This window comes from Talpa occidentalis, unplaced genomic scaffold (assembly GCF_014898055.3).
Source record: "Talpa occidentalis isolate TD23 unplaced genomic scaffold, MPIMG_talOcc4v2.1 talOcc4.13, whole genome shotgun sequence".
Taxonomy (NCBI): domain Eukaryota; kingdom Metazoa; phylum Chordata; class Mammalia; order Eulipotyphla; family Talpidae; genus Talpa; species Talpa occidentalis.
Window position 1 is genome coordinate 40,261,386 of NW_023601322.1, and position 13,479 is coordinate 40,274,864.

General features: G+C 42.0%; 2 long non-coding RNA genes across 3 annotated transcripts in view; one reads left to right on the forward strand and one right to left on the reverse strand.

The window, feature by feature from the left end:
- The window catches only part of LOC119243146 (uncharacterized), a 45,003-nt gene that overhangs the window by 6,329 nt on the left and 25,195 nt on the right, over window positions 1-13,479 (reverse strand). The window lies entirely within an intron of this gene.
- LOC129145599 (uncharacterized) lies at window positions 3,172-6,145 on the forward strand. The gene is made up of 4 exons (XR_008551382.1): window positions 3,172-3,443; window positions 3,538-3,716; window positions 5,134-5,222; window positions 5,987-6,145. It is a non-coding gene; the product is annotated as an uncharacterized LOC129145599 (long non-coding RNA).

Sequence of the window (13,479 nt, forward strand, 5' to 3'; positions counted from 1 at the left end):
ATTCAACTGTTTGCGTGAAAAGAAGGGGCCTTGGAACTGGTGGCGTCATAGATAAGAAGTGCGGGCAGCAGCAGCAGATGGGTGACCTTGTTCTGCATATTAACTCCTTTCCATCCTCTCTGCCCTTCCACACCCCCTCCCTTGATTTCATTTTCTAGTCCAAGGTTTTAACACCAGGAGGGAAGGAGTAATTAGCACAGCCAAGCCTTGGGAAAATGCTGCATCAGGGCAATCCACATGGCTCAGCCAGATCCATGGCCTTCAAGCAGGGACAGGCTGGACACTCCCAACACCAGGCTCAGCATCCGCAGGAGGAAGAAGGCAGCCAGCCTGGCCCCCATGGGGGCAGAGGATAAGACTGGCGACAGGGCCAGGCAGCTTGTCTGGGCTGAGGCACTCCGGGAGGTATTAACCCAGGTGGCTCAGGAAGTGAGGGAGCTCTGCTAATTCTCAGCTTGCTAATTCAATCCCAGTCAACAAACATTTATTGAGTGCCTGTTATGGACCCAATTCTACTAGGACCAGGGGGCTGGAGAGGAATGATACCTGTCCCTACCACCCACAAAGAAACAACCTGTAATTATTTAGGTTGACAGAGCCCAATGGGTGATGTACATAAGGGCCAGAGGGAAATTGCTGGAATAGACTAGGAGCAAGAAATGCGCCCAAAACCCCAACTTGGAAGGCTCGCTTGACCCGAAAACCCAAGATCTTCTCCTAATGGGAAATTGCCACAAGAGGCAAGAACCAGTAGGGGACTGGAGGGGCCAGGAAGTCCTAATAATAAATATTCTATTTTCCCCTTAAGAATGTTTGTATTTCTCATTTGATAGGTCCCAATTTGTGGCTTGAAAATATGTTTTCCTAAGATAAGTGCTATGTGACAGGGTGTGTGGATGTGTGTGTGTGAATATGCTGGAAATCCTACTACCTCTAACTAGTCCCATCTCTGGCTTATACCCTGCGAAGCCTCTAAACCACACACTTCTATTAATATTATCCACTTAAGTAGAAACCCGCTATGCTAAGTCTCATTGAGAGTTCTATATTTGACATTAAAACATGAGACAGTATTATTGGTTTATAAGGAGACTATGATGTACTCTAAAAGTATTTTTTCCAAAACCAATCATATCCCACATGTAAATAATTTTTCAAATCATCATTTGGGTAAGTCCTGGATATTTTCAAGGAAGAGAGTTTCTTTATTTGGCATTACTGGTTTACAATCTATTCACACAAGTGCTTGCACAAAAACTTTGTTTTAAATAACTGTATCATGCTCTTCCCTGCCTGGTAAAATAGTGTACTGAACATTATCTTGATGACTCAGTGTGTTATTAGCTACATAGTGAGTACACATTTTACCATGGTACAGCATAGTGCCTCCCAGTACTATTGAAGTACATTGAGCTGTTTTCCTTTACACTGACATTGAATTATTGTTATTATATTTATGATTTTTTTATCATTTTTTTGCCTCTTTCCTCCATGGTAGGCTATCACTCTAAAATATTGCTCCTAGCACTCCCACTTACAACACCTACTTTGCTGCTGACATTAATAATACTAACAATAATATTAATATTAATAGCTATTTGTCAGTTGCCATGTACCTGGCACCATGCTAAGCTAAATCAGGAAAATTTCTTCATTTGATTCTTCTAAGTATTCCATGAGACAGGTACTATTGCTACCCACCATTTACAGAGGAGGACACTACACAAAGGCTTAGAAAGAAATTAACTTGTCCTTCTTGGCACAGCAGGAGGCAGGGAAGGAAGCCATGCTGTCTGAATGCAGAGCTCACACTACAGAGGCCTGAGCTACCAGACAATCAAAATCAGTTGTGTATGTTTGTAAACTGAGTTCCTAGACTCCAAATGGAGAACTGCTCAACTCCGTAATGTGTAAAGTCCCTGACTTTAGTGAATGTCCTTTCTTTGCCAACCTCTTTGTCCTCAAGCATAGTTCAAATAGCTAAGAGTGATGAAAAAGCAAAGCTGGCTAGCTTTTTTTTTTTTTTCTTTTCCTAGATACTACCTTGCTTTTATATAGCGCCTATTCTAGAATTTGTTCAGAAATATCAAGCTCATTTATCTTTACACCATCTCTGTGACAGTCTATTGTTCATAGGCATTATTACAAGTTTTACAACTTTTAAAATGAAGTTAGACCAAACGCCAAAAGGACAATCCACAGAAATGTGGATGCTCCCACTGACCCCAACATTTCCTTGAGCCATTGTCCAAAACCGTAGGCCCACTTGCCGTCGGAAGCCCAGGGTCTGCTCAGATACCACTGGGCAAATATTTGCTCTCCTTCTCTGTTCTTTTTCCCCTTTTTCATTGCTTCCAAACTGCTCGCTCACAACGTGTGAGGCTCCATGCCAGGAGCCAAGAGCAGCTTTCCTCCCTTCCATTCCGTCACGCGTGGAGCTGCTGGAGAGTTGAAGGGAATGCAGACTGGCACGTGAGATGATTTTAGATCTTCACCTTTGTAACAAAGGCAATTCTATTCTTGAGCTGCTTGGGACAAGCCCTTGAAGCCCTTCCTGACTCCTCTCTCTCTCATACACCACACACAATCCTTCAGAGTCCTGTCACCCCAGTCCCTCAAAATATACCCAGAAGGGCCTCCCCGGTGGCACAGCGGGTTGAGCGCAGCGCTCTGAACTTGTCCACAGCCTCTGCAGCGCTGGTTCAATTCCCGGCCAGCCAGGGAGATACCCACATGGCGCAGCAGACCTCTCCTGCCTTGCCCACTGCTCCCCTCAGCAGTGTATTTCAGTCACCTGCCTGTTCTGCTCCCTGCTCTGTCTCTGGTGAATCCTCTCACCCTCCAGCACCTCTGGCCTGTACCCCAGTCTTGTATAAAAATAAATTAATCTTTAAAAAAAAAAAAATATATATATATACACCCAGAAGTTCACAGCTTCTTACCACCTTCAGCCCCACCACCTGCTCCAAGCCATCATTGTGTCCCTATGTTGTGGCAATGATCTCCAAGATGTCTCTCCACTCTTACCCACACCCCCTCAGTCTATTCGTCAACAACCGCCAGAGTTCTTTGGAAAGCTGTTTCCAACTGTGCCACCTCTCTGTTCAAACCTTCTCAGTCCCCCTGCTCTGACAGAACAAAGGTCGAAGGTCTGCCTCTGTCATCCTCATCTGCCCCACCCACTAGATTACTCCTCTCCTCTCCAGCCACTCAGCCTCCTCTGGGGCACCTATGGGTGACAGTTATGTGTGTCTTTCCAGAATTCTGGATTCTTTGTTGTTTTATTTTCATCACAAGCTTTTGACCTGCAGTTGAATACTGGAAGACTGTAGAGAGCTGCCCAGTAGTCCTCAGAGACCTTGGTAGAACAAGGGGGTCTGGCGCTTTCCCAGCCTCCTGACCAGCCCCCTCCCGGGCACTGGAGTCTTCCCTCCATCAAGCAGGTGTGCCCGCCGCCAGAGTCCGTCCCCCACTGCAGGCCACAGCAAACATTGGTGGCGACAGTAAGAACACACTTTCTTTTTCTATTTGCTATAGGTGGCAGAATGCCCAAGACCGGCCCAGCACTGGCATTTCAGGGAGAAATTCCGGACTGAAGAGACACCTAGAGAGAAAGGGAGACATGGAAATGCTTATGGCTTTCAACAGTCATCCTTTGAAGCAGGCTGGAAACAGGGGAGGTTAAGAGGACGCTTTGAGGGTTACCTAAAACCAAGGTAGAGACAAATATATGAAAGAAAAAATACATATATAAGAAGCAGGTATCTGGCACCGGGCTCCTTAACAGACCTGCTGCCACCAGGACTCAACCTGCCGCCTGCTAAGGCTGAGTTCCCTCTCCTGCCTCCCCACTCTCAAAGTGCAAGGTCAGGGAGGGTGGGTCAGCAACAAAAGAGATCTTCTCGAGTTTGATATCTCAACCACATCACATAGCCCCTTGCACATGTAGGAGCCTGGCACGCCTGCTCCCATGCCCCCCTTTTCTTTTGACTGTGAGCCCACAGGCCCATTCCTCTAGCTACACAAAGGACTCCCTTCCCCTTCTTGCCTTCCCATCCTTTTGGAGAAACAAAGGTGGGGGGGGGGCCTGCTCCCAGAAACACTGTCTCCCAGAGTCAGGAGAATTCCCGGAATGGGCAGGGACATCACCCAAAAGAGAGAAAGGAGAACTCTAGGTGAAGGCAGAGGGGAGCAGGGAGCAGATCAAAGAGAGCCTGGACAGGTCAGGAGTAGGGAGTGCTGGCAGGAGACAAATGAGGCTCCATAGGGGTCAGCCCAGGGACAGGCGTGCCTGCACTCAGATGCAGTGACAGCGCAGGAACACCTCGGAAAAGGCCGGTTGTGGCAAAGAGACAATAGATGGAAAAGATAAGGGAAGGTGTAAATTAATGGAGAAAAGGACTGGCCAGAGATAAGGGTGTCTCCCTGTAATTAAAAACGTACAGCCTTGCCATCTCCAAGGTTGGTGGTGTCCCAGGCTATCCTGGGCCTGAGGTGAGAGTTAAGGTCTACAAGCTGCAGAAATCAGACCAGTTAATGATTAACTCCAACAAGAAGGTTAAGAAGCTGACTCAGTTACCTGTGATGAGGTGAGTGACTTACCCAACTCAGGAGTCATTTGACACGAATCCTTACTTCTAAGGCCAGCCAGGGTAGACTGTTTTCAATTGTTCAGGCTTTTGTTGTTTGGTTGGTTGTTAGTGATGGAGGTAGTTTTTTTTTCTACTTTAACATTCTAAACCCTGTCTTGTCACTGGTTATATTTGAACTTGATCTTGCTAGTTCCACCCCCAAAAAGGGTGCTTGATGGTAATTTCTGGTGAGATGTGTTTTTCTACAGTCAGAATTAATTAAATAACAGAATGGGGAAAACAACAGTCTAGAACCAGGCTGCCGATGTCACGTCCTGCTTCGTGCACTTGCCACCTCTGACTTAGGATGAGATACTTGACCTCTCATAGGGTGTCCTGGGCACCAGGCACATGGCAACCTCTGAACAAGTGCCAGCTGCTAGCAGCAGCAGCAGCAGCATTGTCATTCAATTATTACTATTTCTCCTACAACCTGGGAGAAACACTTTGAAATAAGTGTTGACTTCTTTTTAAAATCTCATTTCCTGTCTTCACATTTGAGAATGCTCCCAGCCCCTCAGCACAGATGCCGTGGACTTACGTGAAACAATCATTTCAGAGGACAGTGACAAAGAAGCCACTGTCTCAGATGTAAGTCGTGGTGGCCAGGGGAGGTGATTACAGGCTCCCATGCATACTGTCTATAAATCCCTACTTCTTTCTCCCTCACATCCAGTTCTTCACAAATCCTGTCTAGTCTGTCACCAAAGTAAACCCTCAGTCCATCCACTTCTCTCCATCTTCACTGCGCCCTGCCCAGTCAAAGCCATCATCACCCACCCACCTGAACTGCTGCAATAGTCCCCTGGCTATCCCCCCAACTTTGACTCTTCCTTGGAACTCCCAATCTATTTCATACACTCCATATATAGTGGTATCTTTAAAGCTATGGCTAAAGAAACTACATCACTCTCCCTCTTAAACCTCCCTCTGATCCTCCACCACCAATAGCTTCCCATTGCACTTCAGATAAAATCTCAAGTTCTTAGCTGGTTTAAAAGACCCTGTAGGACTGGCCCCGTTTCCACCTGAACAATCTCATCCGGAGCCACACACCTCCTTGTCTGCTACACTCCAGCTTCACTGAGTTCCTTTCAGTTCTTCAAACACCCTTTCTACCTCTTCAAAGGCCAACTCCTTTTCAAGTCTTAGCATCAATGGCATTTTTTTTTTCAAAGAAAACTTCCCTGGCCTCTCTCTAATTACCTCCCCAACTTCCCTCTTTGACTCTCTTTTACAGCATCATGTTCGTTTTCTCCATTGTATTTATTTCTGTAACTCTACAAGTATTTGCTTGCTAATTTGTCATTTTCTTTTTTGTCTCTGTCTACCATACTGCATCAATGTGAAAATAGTGGACTACGTGAACAATGAAGAATGAGGAATATGAATCATTTGATTTCTAGTGTTTGAGATCCTGGGTGGAAGGAAAGGAAAGAGGGAGAGAGGGAAAGAAACTAAATTTCAAACCTTTGATTCCAAAATGGCAAGCAAAGGCATTTTCTCTTGTTTCTCTTGTCAAAAGAATTCTTTTATTCTGAAACAGAATTAGAAAATCTGTCAAACTAAAAGATCTGTAACTTCAAACAAAAGTATAGGAAGGGCAAAGTGAATGGAGAAATGCTAAGTGACTCAGCACAAAAGAGGAAGGTCAAACATAAGTATTTTGCAGGTTGTGGCATATGAGATAGGCAGCAATAGCTTTAATTTTGTAAAATTCCAGGAGTGTTCCAATATCAGAGACAGCGGTCAATGCTGAAGGTAGGAATAAAAAAGTGGTACTGAAAACAGAGGAGTGGCTTGAAATTCTATGTAGAAGTAGCTAGTCCCCCCACTCTTCACTGCATAGTCAGACAAAAACTCCTCACCATCATCATTCTTCTTCCCCATATTTCCTTGTAATGAACCTAGACAGTAGCCCAATGGAGAAGTCAAACAAAAAAAGGCTCCATCCAAGAAATTCTACTTCCAAATACAAGGAATTCCAGAAATATATAAAAAATTTACATAGAGGTGTTATGGGTTGAACTGTGTCCTCTCAATGTTTATATGTTCTCGGTATTTTAGAATAACTATACTTGGAGAGGAAATCTTTAAAGAGATAATTAAGTTGAATGAGGTTGGTAAAGTAGTGCCCGAATCCAGTATATCTGGTTTTCTAGAAGAAGAAGAAAAGACAGCAAGGATGCCTGTGCACAGAGAAGCCAAATAAGAACACAGTGGAGAGGTGGCTATCTGGAGGCCAAGGAGAGAGATCTTCAAAGAAACCAAACTTGTCACTGCCTTGATCTTGAACTTCCAACCCCCAGAATTATGAGATAATATACTACTGTTGTTTAAGCCACCTAGCCTGTGGTATTTAGTTATGGTAACCCCAGCAAATTAATATAAGAAGGGAAGAAATTATCAATATAATATAAGAAATAATATAAGAAAATAATTTAAGAAATAATATAAGAAAAGTTGAAGGGCATGAGTATATTGACAAGCCCAGTGACAAGCATAAAGAATGAAGGTTCACACCAAGACACTATCAACTTTTCACAAAAAAATACAAAAAACAATACAAAAGCTTCTAGACAGGCACTCTAAGTCATATGGTAGAGTCAAGTGTGAAAATGGGATCAAATGTTTTAATACCATCATGGTTATTAGACGATAATGAGGTAATACCCTCAAAATTCTGTGAATAAATATTTCCTAATTATAATTTTATATTCAATCAATCATCAGTCAACTGACATAGTAAAATAAAGATATGTTTTAGATGTTAAAAGACACAGAGGAAAATGGTACTTCATGTGCATGCTTTATTGGGAAGCCACTGGAGAATATATTCCACCAAAATAAAGAAATAAGTTAAAAAAAAAAAACAAAAACAAAATATGGACCTAGACAGCAAAGAATCAAGCAGAGAAGAAAAGGAAGGAAATTCCTAGGATGGAAGTGAAGGGGAGTTCCCATGATAATCCCATGGTTATATAACTACAGGTCAACTAAGCAACCGTTTCAGACTGAAGCATGATGACAAAGGTTCCAGTAAAAAATTAGGGCCTCCCTGGTGGCAAAGGGGGTTAAGCATGGTTCTATGAAGTTGTCTGCAGCCTCTGCTGCATGAGTTTGATCCCCGGCCAGCCAGGGAGCTACCCACATGGTGCAGCAGACCTCTCCTGGCTCACCCACTGCTCCCCTCAGCAGTGTATTTCAGTCAATCTGTCTGTTCTGTTTCCCACTCTGTCTCTGGTGAATCCTCTCATCCCCCGCACCTCTGGCCTGTACCCCAGTCCTTGCATGCATAAATAAATAAATCTTTTTTAAAAAAATAATTAAGAGGCACTTACACTTAAAAGTAAAATAGGTAGTTATTGGTGGGTGAAGCAAAACTTACATTTAAAGGAAACTAGAGGATGATTTCACTCATTATGTGGAATACAGAGAAAGAAAACAAAGGAGCTAACAAAACTAAACCAAAAACTGCAGAATTGAGACTACTAGAGAGAGATTACTAGAGAGGGAAGGAGAGAGTGAGAAGAAAGGGTGGAGGGGACCCAATAGTCTATGGAAAGGACTACGGCTGCTTTGATGGTGACATACATCTGAGAAGATGTGAACCCGTTTTCCTAAACCACATACAGTTTTGTAAATCAATGTTATCTCAATAAAAATAAAAAAAAAAGTAGAAGAAAAAGCCAACCATTATTAGCTTTCAGAAAAATAAAACTTGAACAGGAAAGGCAATGTGATCAGACCACACAATTTTGTTTAGCAGTGAAAGGGATTTACAAATACACAATAATGAAAATGTGAATATTAATGTAATCATAATTGGGATATAATTGTGTTATGAGATAAGGATAAGGAAAGAGTCTACATCACAGGAAGCAAAACTTATTGTGTAAAGTTGATGAAATAAGTATAATCATACTATTTAGAAATAAAAATATAGGAAACTGATTTACAAATTTGACCATAATTGAATAATAAGTTTTGGACTTAAAATCTATAATCTTAAACAACTATAAAAGAAAACAAAACACATGAAACTACTATTTTTAGGCATCAGGCGAGGATTTGGTCCTCGAAAGATGGGAAATACATAAAGCAAGCTCCACATAAAGCAAGCTCCACATTCACTCAGTTTTCTGCTGGGAATACCCTCCAAACCAAGGCACAGAGAAGTAGAGCTGCTGGGATAATAGAAAGTAGGTAATTGTGCAAAGGAGAGTTGTCATAAATCTTCATAAGAGTCTCCTTGAGTCTTCAGGTAAATATTAAGTAACACAGGCAAAGGGTGAGATTCTGCAAGGGATAGCAGACAAAAGTTCTAGGGGTTTGTGAACAGAACAGGGAATTCTGAAGATTGGACTGGGAAAATTGGAGTTTTAAGCAGACCAAAGAGATTTTCCTGAATATCCCAAGCATTCAGCTGAGACTTCAGAAAGACCACACTTAGAAAAATGGCTACTTTAGCCTTCATAAAGACTTGGCTTGACCTCCACTAACAAAAGCTAAACTAAGCTTTACTATGATCAGACTGATCCACCAGGAAAGTATAGTCATGCATTGCTTAATGATGTTTCCATCAATGACAGATTTCATATGTGATGGCAGTCCTAATAGGTTATATAATGTAGCCCAGGTGTGTAGCAGGCTATACCATATAGGTTTTTGTAATTACCCTCAATGACTTTCACACAATGACAAAAATCACCTAACAACGCATTTCTCAGAATACATTTCCATCAAGTGAAACATGACTACAACTGCCTCCCAGAAAAAAATTTGCTTTCAAAGAAAACAACAAATCAAAAATTATCAGTAAATGGAGTCCATAATGTCAAGTAAGCCATAAAAAATTATTAGACATATAAAGAAGCAAGAAAGTGTGACACTCTTATTCTGCTTTATATTCCCTCCAGAGTGCCCCACCCTACAAGCCTGATTGGGCCATTTTCAATACTAAGCATTTGACTGGACTGTTTAGCACCAATCAAATCATTTCCATTTTTCAATCCAAATGAAGTGAGCTTGAACCTGTTTGGTCCATTTAGCTCACACCTGATTGGTCCACTTAGCTTATACCTGATTGGTCCACTTTAATATTCTTGCATCAGATATAAAAGGGTGAACAGCCCAACCAGGCCTGCCTACCAGGGTAGGCTGGTGTTGCTTCTCAGGTAGGTAACTATGGCTAGAGCTGGCCTTACTGGGGCCAGAGGAGGGAAAATGCCTGCAGACTTCAGCCTCAACAAAATAACTTTGTCCTGCGGCCTCTGGATGGCTGTGGGGATCCAGTAACAATTTGTGACTTTCCCATCAGTTTTATAGCAGCTTTACACATTCCCAACTCAAAACTAGGTGTCTTACTTTAATGCCTAACATGACTGAATAAAGGAACTTGGTCTCCAACTTTTTAATAATTTTTTTAGAGTTTTGTTTGATTTTTGAATGGGTAATATATGAGCTCATTGAAAAATAAAGCAATTATATATTAGGGAAATTCAAGCAGAAATTTTAGGAATAACACACAGTCTCTCTAAGGGATTTGCTAGATGCAATTACAGGTGCTAGTAAAGTAGTCTCTAGAGCTATTGTCTTTACATCTGATGCCAGAAGTTCTTGGGAAGATGAATGTAAAGTGGAAGAGAATAAGGCCAAGCAGGAACCTACAAGTATATACTAGAACCCTGAGTATGGACTGAAATGTGTGTCAATCCTTGCTGCTTGATGGTGGTATCTTGCAGGAGAAAATCATACAGGATTCAGAGTTAACCCACAGTCAGAAAAGAAGAAAAAGGACCCAAAGGGAGATTGAGCTTCTGCAGGTCTGATCAACAATGCATTAAGCTACCAAAAGTACTCCTTTATTTCCATCCACTAAAACTCACCTAATAACCTCTTTGGAGGCCTACTCTAACTGGAAACATATAGAAAAGAGAATTACAGGTAATGTAGTTCAGTTTAGCCAGGTTGACACGCCACAAGGCCTTCACCTATACAAAAAGGTTCACACTGAAAATATCTCCCTCCTTTCTAGTCTCTGAATTTTCTTCCCCCCAAGCAATTAGCTTTTAGTACCAGTATCTTGTGTTTTCTTCCTTAAATAGTCTGTGCACATACAAGCATACACACACATCTGGTGTATTTCACACAAAAGATCACATGCTGCAAAATCTTGCCTTTTTTTAAATTAAACAATACATCTTGGAAACCTTCCCACAACCATATAGATAAATTCGCCTTTTTCTTCTTGCTGTGTAATATTCCACTGTGTGAATATATATATAATCTATTTGACTGAAAATTTATTTATTTATTTTAAAAAACTTTCTTTAATTATTTGTTTGCTTATTTATACGAGCACTGGGTACAGTCAGAAGCGCGGGAGGGTGAGAGAATTCACCAGAGCCAGAGCAGGGAGCAGAGCAGGCAGAAGGACCGAAGTACACTGCTGAGGGGAGCAGCGGGCAGCAGGAGAGGTCCATGCCATGCGGGACCCTCCTCTGGTGGCCGGGGAACAGCCGGGGATCAAACCGGCGCTGCAGAGGCTGTGGGCAGTTTTGCAACCCAGCGCTCAACCGCTGCGCCACTGGGGAGGCCCTTGACTGATAATTTATTGATGAACATCTAGATTATTTTGTAATTTTTCTATTTTAAATAATCCTACAAAGAATAGCCCTGCACATACATGAATGTTCATGCAGTTAATGTTCATTGTCTAAATGGTATGGAATCAACACAAACAAAACAAAATGAGAGACTGATGGTACAAAGCAGCGCAAATGGGCTGCAACTGCCGTCAAGTTCCTTTCAGACAGTCAATCCATTTAAAGTGCACCATTTGTAAATCCATATTACATCTCCTGGGCATCTGTCCCTTTTTCTGTCTCTGTCCTTTGTCATAAGCTGCATCTCAGACTATTGTGTGGGAACTCAATAAAATACTCTACCCAGAAATTTAATTCCTATGGGAGCCTCCTTTAAAATGTTCATCAGCAAATATGTTGTTAATTACTTAGATGTATTCATCCAAAACAAAGTAACATGAAAATCTCTTGGCAGATAAAAGAAGCAGTTGACAAAGATGAAAAATCATTCATTGTCCTGCCATCTTAACGCGACATTTTCCAATGGCAGACTTTCAACTATCAGATGGAAGACAAGTTGCTTGAGTAAAGAAATGTGAGACCCCAGAAGAAAGAGATTGGGCAGTTTCTTTTACTATGAACATTTTCATTGATTTTTCCATTATTGAGTGTTTGCTTAAAGGCCCTTTCACCCTTCCTCCCAAAAAGATTTTATAAATATCACATTTGCTTCATTCATACTTTTAAGATCTGGCTCACTCTTTGGTGAAAAAGCTTTTCTTTTAGGAGTCGTTGTTTTAAAATACAAGCATGGGATATCTTAGCTCATAGCCTAATGGCAGCAGGAAATAAGACACATGCACAAAAGGTGAAAACAGAACCACTTGTAATAGTATATCCAGGATTGATTTGTTGTGTAAGAAAAAACCCCAAAGAGCAAAGAGAGGGTGAGGAGGGCTCCTCACTGCCCCACAGCCTCTTAACCTACACCTCTTCGAACCTTTTCTTATCCTCCTGGTTCCTTTTACCTCCAACAGCCTGTGGCTTGTAGAAGCCATTTATTGGACAATGTATCTGAAGGTCCAGCTCCCAGAAAGGTTAGATTTTGAGCCAAAAACAAAGCAGTCTCAAGAAGTACTGTGAAGTCCCTTTTGGCTAGAATAAAATATAGAAGCATGGAAATAAGAACTGGGATGGAATCAGATTGGAGAGCCCCTGAAGTGCCTGATGTGTAAGAAGGGAATAAAGTTACTCTACCCAAAGGCAAGCCTAACGAGTGGCTCAGTAGGAAAATGCCTGATTAGGGGTCTGGGAAAGGAGCTAATATTAATAACTGCATTATAAATGGATACACTCAAGTCTGGATGAGGAATATGAAATTAGAACTTCAGAATGGCTGGGTTCCAGGCCTGTGCTTAAGCAATCTAGTGAGCTGGGCTACTTACAGAGCTCAAAAGATTTACAAACACATTAGGAAAGCTCAGCAGAGCCAAAGCCAGTGGTGCGCCCCAGTCCCAGGCTTGGTCTCCTTCATGGAAAGGCTGCAGTAAAACTGCACCATTGGCCCCTGGCCACATAATGAATCAACTGGAGTAAGAATGCTTCATGAGCTGAGTCCAAACAAGCTCCCATCGGGGCCTACAGACCAGTTCCTAATTAATAGGCTCTTGGTCCACAAGTAAGAGTAAAAATGTTTACAACGATAAAAGGAAAATAGCATTCGCAATGGGGAAGGGAACTAATAATGAAAGCGGAGAGAGAGATACGATGAGAGGATAGATCCAAGTCTAAAATTAGCTGAGTGGGCAATAATTCAAACCTTTATTTGTTCAAGTCAGATGTGAACAACTACATACACTGGATTCCTAGTTTTGAACTTTAGTCTACATAGCACAGACTATGAGAAAACAGTCTACATAGCACAGACTATGAGAAACCACATTGATATGGTTCAAAAACAGATACAAATCTCCATCAAAAGATATTTTGTGAATGCCAGCTTGGTGCGCTGCTAGTGCAGGGACTGGGAGAGTTGATACAGGATGGGGACACCAGAGAAAGATGAAGATGTGAGAAGTTCTTCCCTGAAAAGATGGCTTCTGAGCCCCTGTCACGCTCAAATGTCTCAATACACTGCCTTCCGAGAAGTGTTTCTTCACCTGTGAAGGACACAGGACCATGTACCAGAGAGAGTTTAGGTTTGCTTCTGTAGTGTTGACAGATTAGAAGAGAGGGTGCCAAAAGCACAGAAGACTAATTTA